Source organism: Notamacropus eugenii, chromosome 3 (genome assembly GCF_028372415.1).
Source record: "Notamacropus eugenii isolate mMacEug1 chromosome 3, mMacEug1.pri_v2, whole genome shotgun sequence".
NCBI classification, from domain to species: domain Eukaryota; kingdom Metazoa; phylum Chordata; class Mammalia; order Diprotodontia; family Macropodidae; genus Notamacropus; species Notamacropus eugenii.
This window is the reverse complement of record NC_092874.1, coordinates 479,566,368-479,582,709: the sequence shown is the minus strand read 5'-3', so window position 1 is coordinate 479,582,709 and position 16,342 is coordinate 479,566,368. Positions and strand designations below refer to the sequence as shown.

At 40.2% G+C, this 16,342-nt stretch overlaps 1 pseudogene; it reads right to left on the bottom strand.

The window, feature by feature from the left end:
* Nucleotides 1–15,341: 15,341 nt before the first annotated feature.
* Nucleotides 15,342–15,758, bottom strand: LOC140497759 (glia maturation factor beta pseudogene; annotated as a pseudogene).
* Between the last annotated feature and the right edge of the window lie 584 nt (nucleotides 15,759–16,342).

Below are 16,342 nucleotides of genomic sequence, written 5' to 3'. Positions count from 1 at the left end.
AGAAAGCAAAACCAGTCCAACGTCCTCCATGAGCTTTGCCCTTTTTGCTTTATTATCCATAGGAATTCTGAAAAAACCCCACTTGTCATCTCTTCTATTCTAAAATATGTGACTCCTTCTTAGGATTGAATTTTCTTAAGTCACTGGTTCACCACTACTCAGTTGCAGAGAGGCACATTCCAGTCTGATGTCTGTCAAAGTTTCAGGGCCCAAGAGTGGAAGGGGAAGGCTCAGGGGACAGGGAGTACCCACATGTAGAGGTCTTCAAGAAAAGACTGGTCAACCACTCCACCATTCCAGAGGGGATCTATAATGAGGAATGGAATAGACTAGACTCAGGGGTGGGGAGCCTATGGCCTTGACCACATGTAGCCTTAGAGATCCTTGGCTATGGCCTTTTGGTTAAGTTCAAGTTTCTCAGAACAAATACTTTTATTAAAGGGATTTGTCCTGTGAAGTTTGGATTCAGTCAAAGGGTGGCACTTGAAGACCTATAGGGCCATAAGTGGCTTTGAGGCTACATGTTTCCCACTCTTGACATTAGATCGCTGATGAAGGCCTGGCCTGATAGAAGATTCTGTGGTTCAACATAAGACTGTATTGCTCTCTGGAAGACTGCCCCTACACACCTCTGGGATCTTCAGGACCCAGTGCTTTTCTGTAACTAAGAATAGCTCTAGACTCTCTTAGAGCCATGTGATTGCTTCAAGGCTGAGAGTTCATCAAAGGCACTCAAAGGGAATTCCTTTTCTAGGCTACATCATTACAATCTGAGGCCAAAGGAGAGGATGAGAGTGTGGTCCCCAGTAAAACCTTACAAAAGAGACAAGTCTGGGCACATGAGCCTACCCTCCTGCACCTCCAAAACAGTCAGCCCACTGCTATAAATTCTGCCAATGGCAGGGTTCTCTCATCATTTTAACATACCCTCTCCCAAATTATACATGACAATGACTGCCCATTTTAATCACTCGATTTCATGACTTGTTCATTCATTTAACAAGCTTTAAGTCTTCACTATGAGCCAGACACTTCTGATAGACATGAGGAACACAAAGAAACGCCCCCTTCCCAAAGAAGTCCCTGACCTTGAAGAGTTTACATCCTACTGAGGATATTGCCATAATACAAGTAAGTTAGCATAATTAATTTAAAACTGGAACAAATGTCAGAGGTCACCTAATTCAACTGTCTGATTAACCACTGAGGAACTGGGACCCATGGAAGGCAAGTAACTGGCCAAAGATCACAAAGAATTGGGTGTGTGTGGGTGTGGGTGTGTGTTGGGAGGGGGGGTGTATGCCTGTTTGCAACAAAGGTGTGGAAAGTCAAGCTGCAGCAGAAACTATGATCCCCTCAAGCTCGATCTGGATGAAGCCTTCCAAAGAGATGGGAAAATTAACTTTCCAAACACCCATTTTTCCTAGGGGGATTTGAAGAACAGGACAGCAAACCAATGCAAAACTCATTTGTATCTCTTTGCCAAAAAGGAAGATAGGTTTGGGGGTTCTATAGAAACAGTCTGAGTGAAGGGCAACAAAGTGAAAGGTCATTTTCATCCCATCACCACTGGAGAACTGGCTTATACTTGAGAGCAGCCTGCAGTCAGGAGGGAGGGCACTGGACTAGAAGTCAGAGAGACTTGGGTTGAAAACCAAGCCTTATTTCCAATGTTTCTAATGCCTAGCACATAGTGTTTAAGAAATACTTCTTTCTTCATTCTACTTGCAAATTGGACAAGAAGGATCCTGGTCAAGTTCCCTGTTCTGGGCAATGTGGAATAGAATCCTTCTGCTGCTGACTGACATGGTTATAGTGACTGGCCCTATTCCTCATTAAGAAAGATGAGGAATCTCCTTCTGCCAATGCAAACTAGCTCCTTTTCTACAAGTTACAGGCTTGGAAAGTTGTCAAGAAGTTTGAGAAGTTTGGAGAGAGAACTAGAAATATGCCCGAAGTTATAAATTACAAATTATGTCCAAAGAGCTAAAAAACTGGGTATATACCCTTTGACCCACCAATACCGCCACTAGGTCTGTTTCCAAAATGATCAGGGGAAAAGGAGAAGGACCTCCTTGTTCTAAAACATTGAAAGCAGCTCTGTTTGTGGTGGCAAAGAATTGGAAATGTCAGGAATGCCCATGAATTGCGGAGTGGCTGAACAAGTTATGGTCTGTGATCATGATGGAATTCTACTGGTTTGTAAGAAATGGTGAACTCAATGATCTTGGAAAAATATGGAAAGAGCTGCATGAAATAATGAAGAGTAGAATGGGGAAAGGCAAGAGAACATTGTCTATAGTAACAATAATATTGCCTTAAGGACAACTTTGAGCCAATAAGTCATTTTGACTATTATAAATATCCAAATTAACTAGAAAGTGTCTATGAAGGAAAAAGCTATCTGCATACAGAGGGGAAAAAAACCCCTGATAAACAGAAGGAGATATAGAATAGATTTACATACATATGTGGGTGAGTGTGTGTCTAATGATAGCCATCTGTAGGGTGGGTGGGGGGGAGGGAAAAAGAAAATTAAGTAATAATTTTATTATAAATTGAAAAGGAAAAGCAAGTTGTACGTAATAGATTTGCAGTTTCGTGTGCAATTCTCTTTTTCTATTCTAATTTTTCTCTTCTTCTTGAGTTCAGAATAATAAGAAACAAAAACAAAATCTTAATTTTAATTTTAAAAATCCTGCAGAAGGAAAAAGAATAAGAAAACTGAAAGGTTATAATGGACTTAGGGTTAAACTGCTTCAGGATTTGAGGGTAAGTCATCTTTTCCTTGGGATTCACTCTCTGTCCATCCTCCAGGCTAACTCTCAATTAGAATAAAACCTTAAATAAATATACAATACTCTTATTTAGAGGACTCAATGTCTGAGGAGAGCAGCAGACAGCCTAAGAGTTTTTGGGGTGGAGAGGAGTAGAAGTGAGTCAAGGCAACATTTTCATAACTTCGTCTTTGGTCAAAGGAAATGGGAAGGACAATCACTATTGACATCACCAAAGCTGCCACTCCCCACTGCCATTGGGGAGAAGATTGGTCCGTACCTCTTAGAAAGGTCACAAGGTTTGAGCAGCTCACTTCCTCTGCTGACACCACAACAGGCTGCTTCCAGGCACTCTTTCCACCATCCTGATCTTTACATCCATCACTCTTCTTGTTCCTTGGGTTTTAATTTGGTCAACCATTGGAACAGCCAGAATGAGCCTCTGCCAAGTGCTTGCTGTGGCTGCCTTCTGGGCCTGTGAGTTAACTTCTCCTTCTCTTCAGATCAGGTGAGAAATAGAGAAAAATTCTCAAAAGGACCTTCTCATGTTCCTATGTTCTCTTCTTTTATTTCCAGTTGGACATGCAGCTGTACAACTGGCACAGCCTCAGGTCTCTATCACCAAAGAGCCGGGAACAACAGCATGTGTGACCTGTCTAGTGTCCGGCGTTACAAACTTTGCTTCTTGGTACATACACTGGTACCAACAGAAGCCAAACCAGTCTTCGCAGCATCTGCTCTATGTACAATCAACCAGCACCCCCAACATAATATCCTTAGGTGATGTAAGGAACAAATTTGTGGCAGAAAAGAATGAAAACTGAAGAACCTCATTCCTAGCAATTAACTCCATAACACCTGAAGATGAGGCCACCTACTACTGTGCATGCTGGGAAGAGCACAGTAGTCAACACCCAATGACAACACCTACAAGATTCATGCCTTCCTCCCTCCCTCCCACATCCTCTTCCCTGGGGGCCACCTCCTCATTTCTCACTCCCATCCTCAGCCTGCCTGCAGCACTTCCTAAATTTCTTCTCAAGGCCACGTGGCCCACGTCTATACCATACCATATTCCTGTTTGACACAGATTCCAAGCTCCCTCCATCAGCATCATAATCACTCACATCTCTGCAGGACTTTAAGGTTTACATTGGCTTAATGGACTGGGCTAGACAGTTTCTGAGGTGCTTTCCAATTCTCAAATTTTGTCATTCTGTTTTTTGGCATGGCACCTTACACTCTATCATGTTGTCTCACCCTCTTCTCTCTCTCGAATAGAATCTCTTTCCATTCCCTTATTATAGAGAGTGAGATGATAAGAGATGATTTAAGTGGCTTACCCAGAATCACCTGTCTAAGGTAGAATTTGAAGCCAGATTTCCAGACATCATGTCTAGCCCCCTGTTCAAGGCTCATACACCAATGTTGGCAATTGAATCCTATATTCCTCAGGAGAAATTAGGAGAAACAGGAAGAATGAAGACATTAATATCATCTCTTAATTCCTTAGGTCTGTGAAAAAACTCAAATGTTTTTTCTGACTAGGGAAATACCTTCCAACATTAAGATTCTATTTCTCCTCATTATTCATGGTGGTGGGGGTTCATTAGCTTAGTCAGTCAACAAATACTGATTCACATGGAGTATGCTCAGTGCTGTGGGAAAGAAGAAAGGAGCAGAAGACATATTTCCCTTTAAGAAATTGATACAGCAGAGGTGTGGAAACTCAAGTTACAGCAGGAACAATGACCCTCCTACGTTCTATCTGGATGAAACCTTCCAAAGAGACTGGTAAATTAAGTCTCCAAATATTCATTTTGTTGGAGGATGTGAAGAGCAAGAGAGCAAATTAATGCCAGAGCTCATTTGTTTCCCTTTGTCAAAGGGAAAGAAAGATTCAGGGGTCCTATAGAAACAGTCCAAATGAAGGACAACACAAAGTGAAAGGTCATCATCATCCCATCACCCCTGGGAGATGGGCTTCTACTTGGGAGTAGCCTGGAGTCTGGAGACAGGGCACTGGACTGGAAGCCAGAGAGATCTGCGTTGAAATCTAAGCCTTATGTCCTGTGCTTCCACTGTCTGGCACTTAGTAGGTCTTTAAGAAATACTTCTTGCTTGATTCTACATGCTAACTGAGGGGGTCTGGGCAAGTGACTCCTTGTCTCTAAGCCTCAGTTCCTTCATCTGGCCAATGTTTGATAGAATCCTTCCACTGCTGACTCATATAGTTATTAAGAGGAAAGCAATAATGACTGTTCCTGTGCTTCATTAGGACAGAGGAGGCATCTCCCTCTTCCAATGCAAGCTGATACCTTCTCTACAGTCTACAGGCTTGGAGAATAGTCAAGAAGACTGAGAGATTTGGAGAGTGATCTGGAACTGTGACTAAAGCTATGAGTTGTAAATTAAATACAAAGAGTTACAAAATGGTATACACCTCTTGACCCAGCAACACCACTACTAAATCTGTTCCCTAAGATGATCAGAAGAGAAGGGAAAGAACCTTCTTCAGTAAAAGATTCCTGAAAATGCAACGATAAATTAATTCAAAATCAAAAGGGTAGGGGTGGAGCCAAGATGGGGAGTAGAAAGACGCACGTACACATAGCTCTGAACCCACAACCCATACAACATCTGTAAATAGCAACTCACTGCGAATTCTGCAGCACCAGGGGCCACAGAACATTGGAGCGAAGGAGATTTCTGTTCCAGAGGGACCTGCAAACCTCTTGCAAAAGGTCCTTTGCACCGCGGACTGGGCGCCCCGGACTGAGCGACGTGGACTGGGAGCCAAGCACAGCCCTGCCACTGCTGGGGCACTGAGAGGAACAGATCCGAGCAGGCTTCAGGGATGGGATCTCCAGCAGCCGCGCGGGTCCCTCCACCCACAGGTGACGGGGGTCAGTGAGAGGGTCTTCTTGGTGGGTCGAGAGGGGAGTGGGGTGCCCCCATGACTCAAGCCCCCTCGGGAGGCAGTAGCTGACGCAGTGGCAGACCAGGGCTCCCCAAGCAGGCAGGAGCCCAGATCCATTGTTGAAGGTCTCTACATAAACCCCCTGAGGGAACTGAGCCTGAGAGGCGGCCCTGCCCTGACCTGAGTACCTGAACTTAATCTCACACTGAACAGCAGCCCTGCCCCTGCCCAAAGCCCTGAGGCTGGGAAGCAGCATTTCAATCTCAGACCCCAAGCACTGGCTGGGAGGATCAGGAGGCAAGGTGGGTGTGAGGAGAATATTCAGAGGTCAAATCACTGGCTGGGAAAATGCCCAGAAAAGGGAAAAGAAATAAGACTATAGAAGGTTACTTTCTTGGTGAACAGGCATCTCCTCCCTTCCCTTCTGATGAGGAAGAACAATGCTTACCATCAGGCAAAGACATAGAAGTCAAGGCCTCTGTATCCCAAACACCCAGACTAAATATTCTGTGGGCTCAGGCCATGGAAGAGCTCAAAAAGGATTTTGAAAATCAACTTAGAGAGGTGGAGGAAAAGCTGGGAAGAGAAATGAGAGATATGCAGTCAAAGCATGAACAGCAGGTCAGCACCCTGCTAAAGGAGACCCCAAAAAATGCTGAAGAAAATAACACCTTGAAAAATAGGCTAACTCAATTGGCAAAAGAGGTTCAAAAAGCCAATGGGGAGAAGAATGCTTTCAAAAGCAGAATTAGCCAAATGGAAAAGGAGATTCAAAAGCTTACTGAACAAAATAGTTCTTTCAAAATTAGAATGGAATAGATGAAGGCTAATGACTTTATGAGAAACCAAGAAATCACAAAACAAAACCAAAAGAATGAAAAAATGGAAGATAATGTGAAATATCTCATTGGAAAAACAACTGACCTGGAAAATAGATCCAGGAGAGACAATTTAAAAATTATGGGACTGCCTGAAAGCCATGATCAAAAAAAGAGCCTAGACATCATCTTTCATGAAATTATCAAGGCAAACTGCCCTGAGATTCTAGAACCAGAGGGCAAAATAAATATGCAAGGAATCCACCCATCACCGCCTGAAAGAGATCCAAAAAGAGAAAGTCCTAGGAACATTGTGGCCAAATTCCAGAGTTCCCAGGTCAAGGAGGAAATATTGCAAGCAGCTAGAAAGAAACAATTCAAGTATTGTGGAAATACAATCAGGATAACACAAGATCTAGCAGCTTCTACATTAAGGGATCGAAGGGCATGGAATAGGATATTCCAGAAGTCAAATGAACTAGGACTAAAACCAAGAATCACCTACCCAGCAAAACTGAGTATAATACTTCAGGGGAAAAAATGGTCTTTCAAAGAAATTGAGGACTTTCAAGCATTCTTGATGAAAAGACCAGAGCTGAAAAGAAAATTTGACTTTCAAACACAAGAATGAAGAGAAGAATGAAAAGGTGAACAGCAAAGAGAAGTCATAAGGGACTTGCTAAAGTTGAACTGTTTACATTCCTACATGGAAAGACAATATTTGTAACTCTTGAAACTTTTCAGTATCTGGGTACTGGGTGGGATTACACACGCACACATGCACACACACACACACACACGTATAGAGACAGAGTGCACAGAGTGAATTGAAGAGGATGGGATCATATCTTTAAAAAAATGAAATCAAGCAGTGAGAGAGAAATATATTGGGAGGAGAAAGGGAGAAATGGAATGGGGCAAATTATCTCTCATAAAAGAGGCAAGCAAAAGACTTATTAGTGGAGGGACAAAGAGGGGAGGTGAGAGAAAAACATGAAGTTTACTCTCATCACATCCCACTAAAGGAAGGAATAAAATGCATGCTCATTTTGGTATGAAAACCTATCTTACAATACAGGAAAGTGGGGGATAAGGGGATAAGCAGGGTGGGGGGGATGATGGAAGGGAAGGTATGGGGAGGAGGGAGCAATTTGAGGTCGACACTCATGGGGAGGGACAGGATCAAAAGAGAATAGAAGTAATGGGGGACAGGATAGGATGGAGGGAAATATAGTCAGCCTTATACAACACAACTATTATGGAAGTCATTTACAAAACTACACAGATTTGGCCTATATTGAATTGCTTGCCTTCCAAAGGGAAGGGGTGGGGAGGGAGGGAGGTAAAGAAGTTGGAATTCAAAGTGTTAGGAACAACTGTTGAGTAATGTTCTTGCCACTAGGAAATAAGAAATACAGGTAAAGGGGTATAGAAAGTTATCTGGCCCTACAGGACAAAAGAGAAGATGGAGACAAGGGCAGAGAGGGATGATAGAAGAGAGAGCAGATTGGTGATTGGGGCAATTAGAATGCTCGGTGTCTGGGGGAGAGGGGACAAAAGGGGAGAAAATTTGGAACCCAAAATTTTGTTAAAATGAATGTCAAATAAATAAATTAAAAAAAAAGAATCCCCTTTTCTAAGGAAGGGCACCTACGAACAAGGATGCTGCTTGTAAATACCTAAACAATTGAAATCAATGAACTATCACCAATAAATTAACCTAGATCTGCTTCCCTTGTGAGTGGCTGTGCATCTATGACCAAAAGGACTTTTTCTCTGATTACCTTCCTTCCGGTTAGAGTCATTTCCTTTCTCTCCAACACAGGTATCATTTCCCTTTTAAAGAATGTCTTCTGCCCCTCTCCCAATACATTATGAGGACCACCAGAATGTTACTGGTTTGCTTTCTCATTCTGGCTTTCCTTGGGACTTGTGAGTTCTTTCTTCTTATCATTTATTTGGATTCAATTTTTGTAGGGGGTCAAAAATGGGTGAGGGCAAAAAACCTGATGCTTCCCTCTCAGAGACAGCCTGAGCTGTGGGATAAAAGACTGAATCTGAGGTTTCTTTTTAAGGCAACACCACATCTCTTCCTCTGAGAGATGCAGCATGGTGTAGTGACCTTAGAGTCCGAGTCCCTGGGCTGAAATCCTGTCTGAGTTCAGTTTTCCAATGGGATGTCCCTGGCAAAGGTATTACCAGGGCCATAATCTCTACATAAGAGCACTGGCTGTACTAAAGTCTCCTTGAAAGACATTTCCAAACCTCCTTGTGAATGAATAAATGCATTTGATTAGCCTTGTTTCAGTTACTCAAAAGAGAGAAACAGAAACTTCCATACCCTTTTCTGCTCCCTCTGTCCTTCCTTGAAGGTCGATGTCTCTGTTTCATTCTCTAAGTAGATACAAGAAGTCCAACTAGCCCAACAAATTCCTTTATTCATTGAAACAATGGCTGTGCTATCTCATGGAAATGCTAGTTTTATTCTATAAATTAAAAAAAAATTAAAAGACAATAAAACTCCTTAAAAAAAATCGAGTCCATAAATAAAGAATACATTTATCATCAGATCTGTGCTTATTTTATGTATAATTGATCAAAGAACTTAATAACTACTTTAAAAGAATTTTTGGACCATTCATCAATAGCTTTTTAAAAGACCATTTTAAAGACCCTTTTCATTAACTTGTCTTATGTCCTGAACTTGAATTATCCACTCCTGAAAGTCCAACTCCAGCTAAAACTGACCAACTGTATATTTTGAGTTGCTGGGTATCTGGCAGTTGAGGATAGATTCTTTTCTCTTGTAGGTGCAAGTAGGGAACCCATAGTGACCGAACGCATACTGTCCAACACTACAAGAAATGGGAACACCGCCTTCCTTGAATGCCAAGTAAATGTGACTCCTTTGGGGTATGCTTACATTCACTGGTACTGCCAGAAACCCGGTGGGCTTCTGGAATGAATTCTCTATCTTTCATCCAGCGAAAATGTCATTCATGAGGATGGGGTCAGTGAGGAGAGGTATGAGACCAAGAAACGGGAGAGTGACTTCTTGGCAAACCTCCGGATCCATCAAGTCACGGAGTCAGATGGGGGGCTACACTACTGTGCCTGCTGGGATGGCACTCTGAGTCAAAACCACAGAGGCTGTAAACAAAAACTCTCACTCTGTGCATCCATGCACCTGGAAAATCCTCACTGTCAGCCCCAGGTCCCACAGTTAGATACCAGACATGGTGGTAATCTTGCCTGTGCTCTGCTCAAAGCTAGGAGGGAGCAGTCTCACAACTGGCTCTGGGCGTCTTGATCCAACTGTGAGATTTTCTTTCATTTCTTTTCCCTTCTCCCACAGTTACCCAGGTTCTTGGAAACTGTCTCTGCTCCAACTCAGCCTCACCAACCTGAGGAAGCATATGTCAGTGAATGAGAGGGTCACGTCACTCAACCAAGTCCCACACATTTGGAGAGCCTTTAATGGTGCCTTAAAGGTGAACCCTCTCTGTTTTAAAATGAGTATGATCATAGACACAGAGGTGAAAAGGAACTCAAGAGGTGTCTGGTCCAAGACCCTTAGTTTATACAGAAGCAAACTGAGGCCCAGAAAAGTTATACTTGTAGGATCCTAGCTTCACCTGAAAGGCACGTTGGAAGCAATCTTGACCAGACCTCTCATTTTGCAGATGAGGAGACTTCATCATGGACATTAAGTGACTTGTCCAATGTCATACAGTTAGCAGATGTCCGAGGCAGGATTGGAACCTGCCTCCATGCTCCCGCATGCATTATTCTCCTTGAAAGATGAAGGGGCAGCCAAGATCTACTAAACTGCGGAATCCTAATTCAGGAGGATTTCCAAAGTCTGTTTGTGCGCATGGCAGTGGAGGCTGGAGCAGGTCATCTCTAACATCTCTTTCAATTCTGAGGTAAAGTGCTCTAATTTTCCCCCAGATAACAGGCAAAGGTATGTTCCCCAACTTTAGTCTCAAAGCTGTGCAAAGAGGGAAGGATGGGGTCCCTGGATTTTGATATTTTTTTTTCTTTTGCTCATTTTATTCTGAACTTCAGAAATAAAACAACCATTCCCATATCATAGTAGAATAGGAAAAAACACAGAGGAGTGTACATGAAACAGCACATCTATTGCAAACAACTTGCTGTTTCTTTTCATACATAATAAAATTATCAACTAAATTTATTTTTATGCTTTTTTTCTTCCTTTCTTCTCCGCACCCTAAATCCTACAGGTAACCATCATTAGACACAAATATCTGTGGTTGTGTGTGTAAAAAACATTCTATACATAGTTCTATTTCTCAGCTCCTTCTCTGGATGCTGGTAGCGTCTTCCCTCATGTATCCTTTGTAGTTAACGTGGGTATTAATCGTGGTCAAAATGACTTAGTCACTCAAAGTTATTCTTGAAACAATGTTACTATCATTGTATACAATGTTCTCTTCTTTCTGCTCATTTTCCTCTTCATTATTTCCTGCAAGTCTGTCAATGTTTGTTCTAAGATCATTGAGCTGATTATTTCTTATAGCTCAACAGTTTTCCATCACGATCATATATCACAATTTGTCCAGCCAGTCCTCACCCGGCAGGCATCCCCATAAATTCCAGTTCTTTACCACAAATAGAACTGTTACAAATCTTTTAGAACATAGAGATTCTTTTCCTTTTTACTTAATCTTCTTTGGAAAGAGTCCTACTAGTGGTATTACTGAGTCAAAGGGCAGAGGCATTTTAATAACTCTTTGGGCATAATTCCCGATTGCTCTCCAAAATGATTGGATCAGTTCACAATTCCACCAAGAGTAAATTAGTGTCCAATTTTTTTCCATATCACCTTCAACATTTGTTGTGTTCCCTTTCGATTATTTTAGCCAATCTGATGGGTACACAATAGTATTTCCATGTTATAGTGATTTAGAGCATTTTCTCACATAGCTATAAATCATTTTGATTTATTTATTTAAAATACTATGTTCATATCCTTTGACCATTTACCAATTGGGGAATGATTTTTTTTATAGATTAGATACAATTAATTCTTTATATATTTGACATATGAAACCTTTATCTGAGAAGCTGTCTATAGTTTCCTGCTTTCCTTCTGGATTAGCTACTTTTTTTCATTTGTACAAAAATTTTATTTAATGTAATTGAAGTTATCCATTTTATACCTCATACTGCTCTCTCCATCTTGTTTATTTATAAATTGTGCCCTTATCCGTAAATCTTATAGGTAATATGTTTCATGTTCTAAAAATTTTCTCATAATATCTCTCTGTATGTATAGGTTGTATCCTCTTCAAAGGAAGATAAATTTAGACGGCCAGAGGATGCCCAGTTAACTTGGTGTTTACTGGCTGCATTTCTTTCTTTCTTCTTTCTTGTTCTCTCTGTCTTTCTTTCTTTCTGTCCATCTTCCTTCCTTCCTTTCTGTCTTTCTGTCTTTCTTTCTTGTCTTCCAGTGCACTCTGAAGCGCATAGATTGAACAACAGTAGGTCCCTGTCCAGATTCCCCTTAATGGCTGTTTTCTGGACCCTCCTGGCTTAAGAGTGATCGTCAATAGTAACTGTATTTCTCTCCTTCCCAGTTCGATTTACCTATTTTTTCTTTTGCTCATTAAAGGAGCCATTCTCTGAGTACTTCTTAGAGAGACCTATTCACTGAATGGGTGTTACCTCACTCTAAGTGAGTCCCTGAATAGGCCTTAGTTGAAAAAGGTCAAGGTCTCCCACTGAATCCTGGCCCATCTCCAGTCATCCTGATGAATATCTGGTCACAGGATCCAGATGGCTTATGAGGAGAAAGTGAGGCTGGTGACCTACACAGCCATCCCTCACCCAAAATAAAATCAAGTGCAAGTCATGTCATCATTTCTCTGATGTCATGGTCTTCTTCAAAAACAAAGGATGAACATAATCTGTTTTGACTTTATCTTGCTAAATGGTAGAAGGTTGACCTATGCTCAATTTCTGCCAGACTGCTTTCCAGTTTTCCCAGTAGTTTCTACCAAATTATGAATTATGGTCCCCAAAACCTGTCTTTACACAAATACAAGATTATTATACTTATATACTGCTGCAAATTTTAAGTTTACTCTGCTCCACTCATCTACCTTTCTATTTCTTAGCCAGTATCAGATAGTTTGGTAACTATTGCCTAATAATACAGTTTAAGATCTGATACTACTAAATATCCTTCCTTTGCATTGTTTTATTAGTGCCTTTGATGTTCTTGACATTTTCTGCTTCCAAATTAATTTTGTTTTTATTTTAATTCAGTAAAAAAAAAATAAGATCTGCCTATTGAGCCTTTTTAAACTGTCACAATAGAAATTTAATAACCATATGGTAATATCTAATATTTACACACAGCCTAAGTTTTTCATACATATTCTCTCATTTGATCCTCTCAACAACCCTGTGAAGGTGCTATGAAAATTGTTTAAAAGAAACCTGAAAAGTATTGGGGCTAAAAAATGCTTTCATTTTCAAATTTTGAGAATAATCTATCTAGTATTGATCATAATAGTTCCTTAAAAGTCTGATGAACTTCTCCTGTAAATCCATGAGGACCATGGCTTTTCTCTTGTTAGTTCCTTTAGAGTTCATTCTCTTTCTGGAAAAAGGGACCATAAAATAATTAAGTGACAAAGGTGAATCTGGCCAAAGTCTGAGAACATTTTAGCTCAGCTGTCTCTGGTAAAGCACTGTGCTAAGGAGACCAAGGTCACAGGTGTAATGACCAGTTATGGAAGTTAATTTCATAGAAGAAAAAAGTATCCCTTCCATTGAACCCATTATTACATCTAGCTGCCTTTAAATGTGTGTATGCTATTGGTCATAAATGGAAAAGTCGGGCTAAAGAATCTATATAACTTATCACAACCCAGTGGCACAACTAGAAAAACAATGAAAGAAATTATTTTACTGGTAGTAAGTCCGTAAGTATAAAGGATCTTAGTATAAAAGACAAAAATTTCCTATATTTTAAGATCATAGCACATTAAATACATTCTTTGACAGCTTTATTTCCTTTTATTGCTGTGACCTGAGACAATAGAATATTACTTCTTTAGTCCAAAATATGCCTGCACTAATATTAGCATAGTGGTTTTACCCTCCTGAATCCAGAATTGTGGGACCAAGGTGTGACGTCAGTCACTGAACTTCTCTCAGCTTCAGGATACTCATCTGTAAAATGAAGAGGTTGGACAAGATGGCCTCTAAAATCCCTTCCATCTCTGGATCCATGATCCTATGAATATAAGTGACACTTCATTTTTGAAGAGGCCCAAAGAGCAAAAATTGCATATTTAAGTAACAATTTATAAAATTTATAATTTTGTAGAAGTAATATTTTATCTGGAAGAAATAAGCAATCTATTCTACTCTTCAACAACAACAGAAATCAAAGATCTTTCCTTTCTTTTTTCCATCTGTCTTATTTCTTATTTCCTTTAATTTCCTGCTTTCCTATTAAGGAAGACACATGATAAATTGTTTTGGCCATGAAAGATTCTCATTCAGTAATATTAGAAAATCTTAATAACTCTAAATTTAGATGGCACATATATTTGAAAGACAGAAATTATGAATTAAATTGAATCCATTGCAAAAAGGCTTTTTGCTATTTGTTTTTAAGAAAATGACCAAGATATAAGAGGAATCATTTTACTTCGTTGTATTACTGATTGAGGAACTGTGTTGGCAAATCTGTAAAATCTCTACTTTTAAATGTTTTAAAGTAAACATGTTAAAAAGACATTTTAAAATATCCTTCATGATAGGATTTGTGCTAATGACATATGGAAGAATAACTCAATTATTCAAGTATTCATTGAGTTTGGAATGCCATTCTGATAAGTAAAGTATTATAGGATCAAGATGAATTTTATTGACATATTATTTTTGTTGACTACGACCAAAGTTCAAGATCAATACTTCTTCCCTATGATACAAATCTAAATCACAGATACATTCAGAGTCCTAACTTTCAATTGCCAGGTATTCACTAATTCAAGGAACTGGTTGGAATTTACAGAAATGAAGTTGGTTTTATTACAAATGTCAATTGTAGAATTAGACGCTACAAAACATTTTACGTGGACCTCTACAAGAGTATTTGTTTCACCAAGGCTGGATTACTGGCAGTGTAAAACCCTCAAGATTAATTTTAAAGCTAACAAATCAAAGACCCAGTGTTAAGAAGTTTAAAATGACTCACACTCATATGATGCCAGGAAATACTCAAGTTTGTAACTCCATAGAACTTAATATTGATTGATAATTATGGATACTGGAGGTTATGAAAGAAAATGTAGTGCACTAAATAAGTTCCAGAATTAATGGAAAAGTATTTAGAATACATAATACTCTAAAGTCATACTCATAGGCTCAAATTTGGGTCTGACAATTCAAGCCTTTAAACGTCTTTCACATATCTGACAAGTAAGACTAATGCTAATATCCAATATTTGTCAAAAAGAGGAAAAATTCTCACTTTCCAATGAAGTCTGAAAATAGCAACAAATTCTGAACCAGAAGTAATAGAAGTTAGTCATAAGAATGCAAAAATTTCTTGCAGAATTATTCCACTAAACAATTACAAATATGAGGAAACACTTTTAAAATTTCCATTACTATAAAAAGAATCACCTCCTTTGTACACACTTTGCACAAGTAAAGATTTTTATTTGAAGCAGGAAACAAAATGGTAAATAACAGTGTATTTTTAGGCATAAATGAGTGTCTGCGTGTGGTTCCAGTACAGTCAGGTTAATACTGAGATCCTTGAGTAGCAGGACATTCATTTCAGTGGAAAAATCCAAGTTTCTCCCATAACCATTCTTCAGTTGGGTCTTCAGTATTCCTTATTTCAAAAACCTTAGTTAGTTGAGCCCTTTGAACTAGCTTATTCTTACTCCCAGCAGACATCATCTGTTGTTCAGGTTTTGCACTGAACAGGACAAGAGAAACTAAAACACAGAGGGTAAGAAACTCTTCCATCAGCATGGTGATATTTATAACTACATACAGTGAAGCAAGGTTTTCATTCTGGCATCTCATCAGCTGAAATACTCTCATGCTCTTCATCCAGGACAACCAGCCATTTATATTGTCAATCGTCATTAGAAGAGCAGCATTGCTAGTTTCTTTGCAAAAATGAAACTTTCTCAGTTTCTCCACTGGATCTTCAGCAACATCACAAACCACTAGAGATTCACTCATTTCCCTTCTGGCCAGCCAACACCCCGCGGAGACTTTCCTGGGGCCCATTCAAGAACGGAATACATTTGAGCCTTTTCTCTCCTACAGCTTCCTCCCTGAGCTCTGGGGTATTCTCACAGATGGATATGTGATCCACTCACTTTACTGAGGCAGATCACAGCCACTTCTTGTCTTTTCAGCTCACACAGCACTTATCTGTGTCCTGCCATACCTACCCCTTAGGACATTCAGTCAAGAGGTGAAAGACTCTCTTATTCCATGGCTGCTGGTGCAGCTTTTAGAGTGCCCACCTGCTGTCCTTCCCCTTCAGAGAGACCTGAGTTGAAAGCCAAGCCTTATTTCCTCTGCTTCAAGTGCTGGCATATAGTAGGAGTTTAATACATACTTATTCCTTTTTACTGTGGGACCCTGGCCAATGACTTCAGGTCTCTAAGCCTCAGTTCCCTCTTCTGGCCAATGTGCAAAAGAATTTTTCCACTGCTGATTCACATGGCTCTTGAGAGGAAGGCAATGGTCACTAGCCCTCTGCTTCATTAGGACAGATGAGAAATCTTCCTCTGCCAATGCCAGCTGTCTCCTCTGCA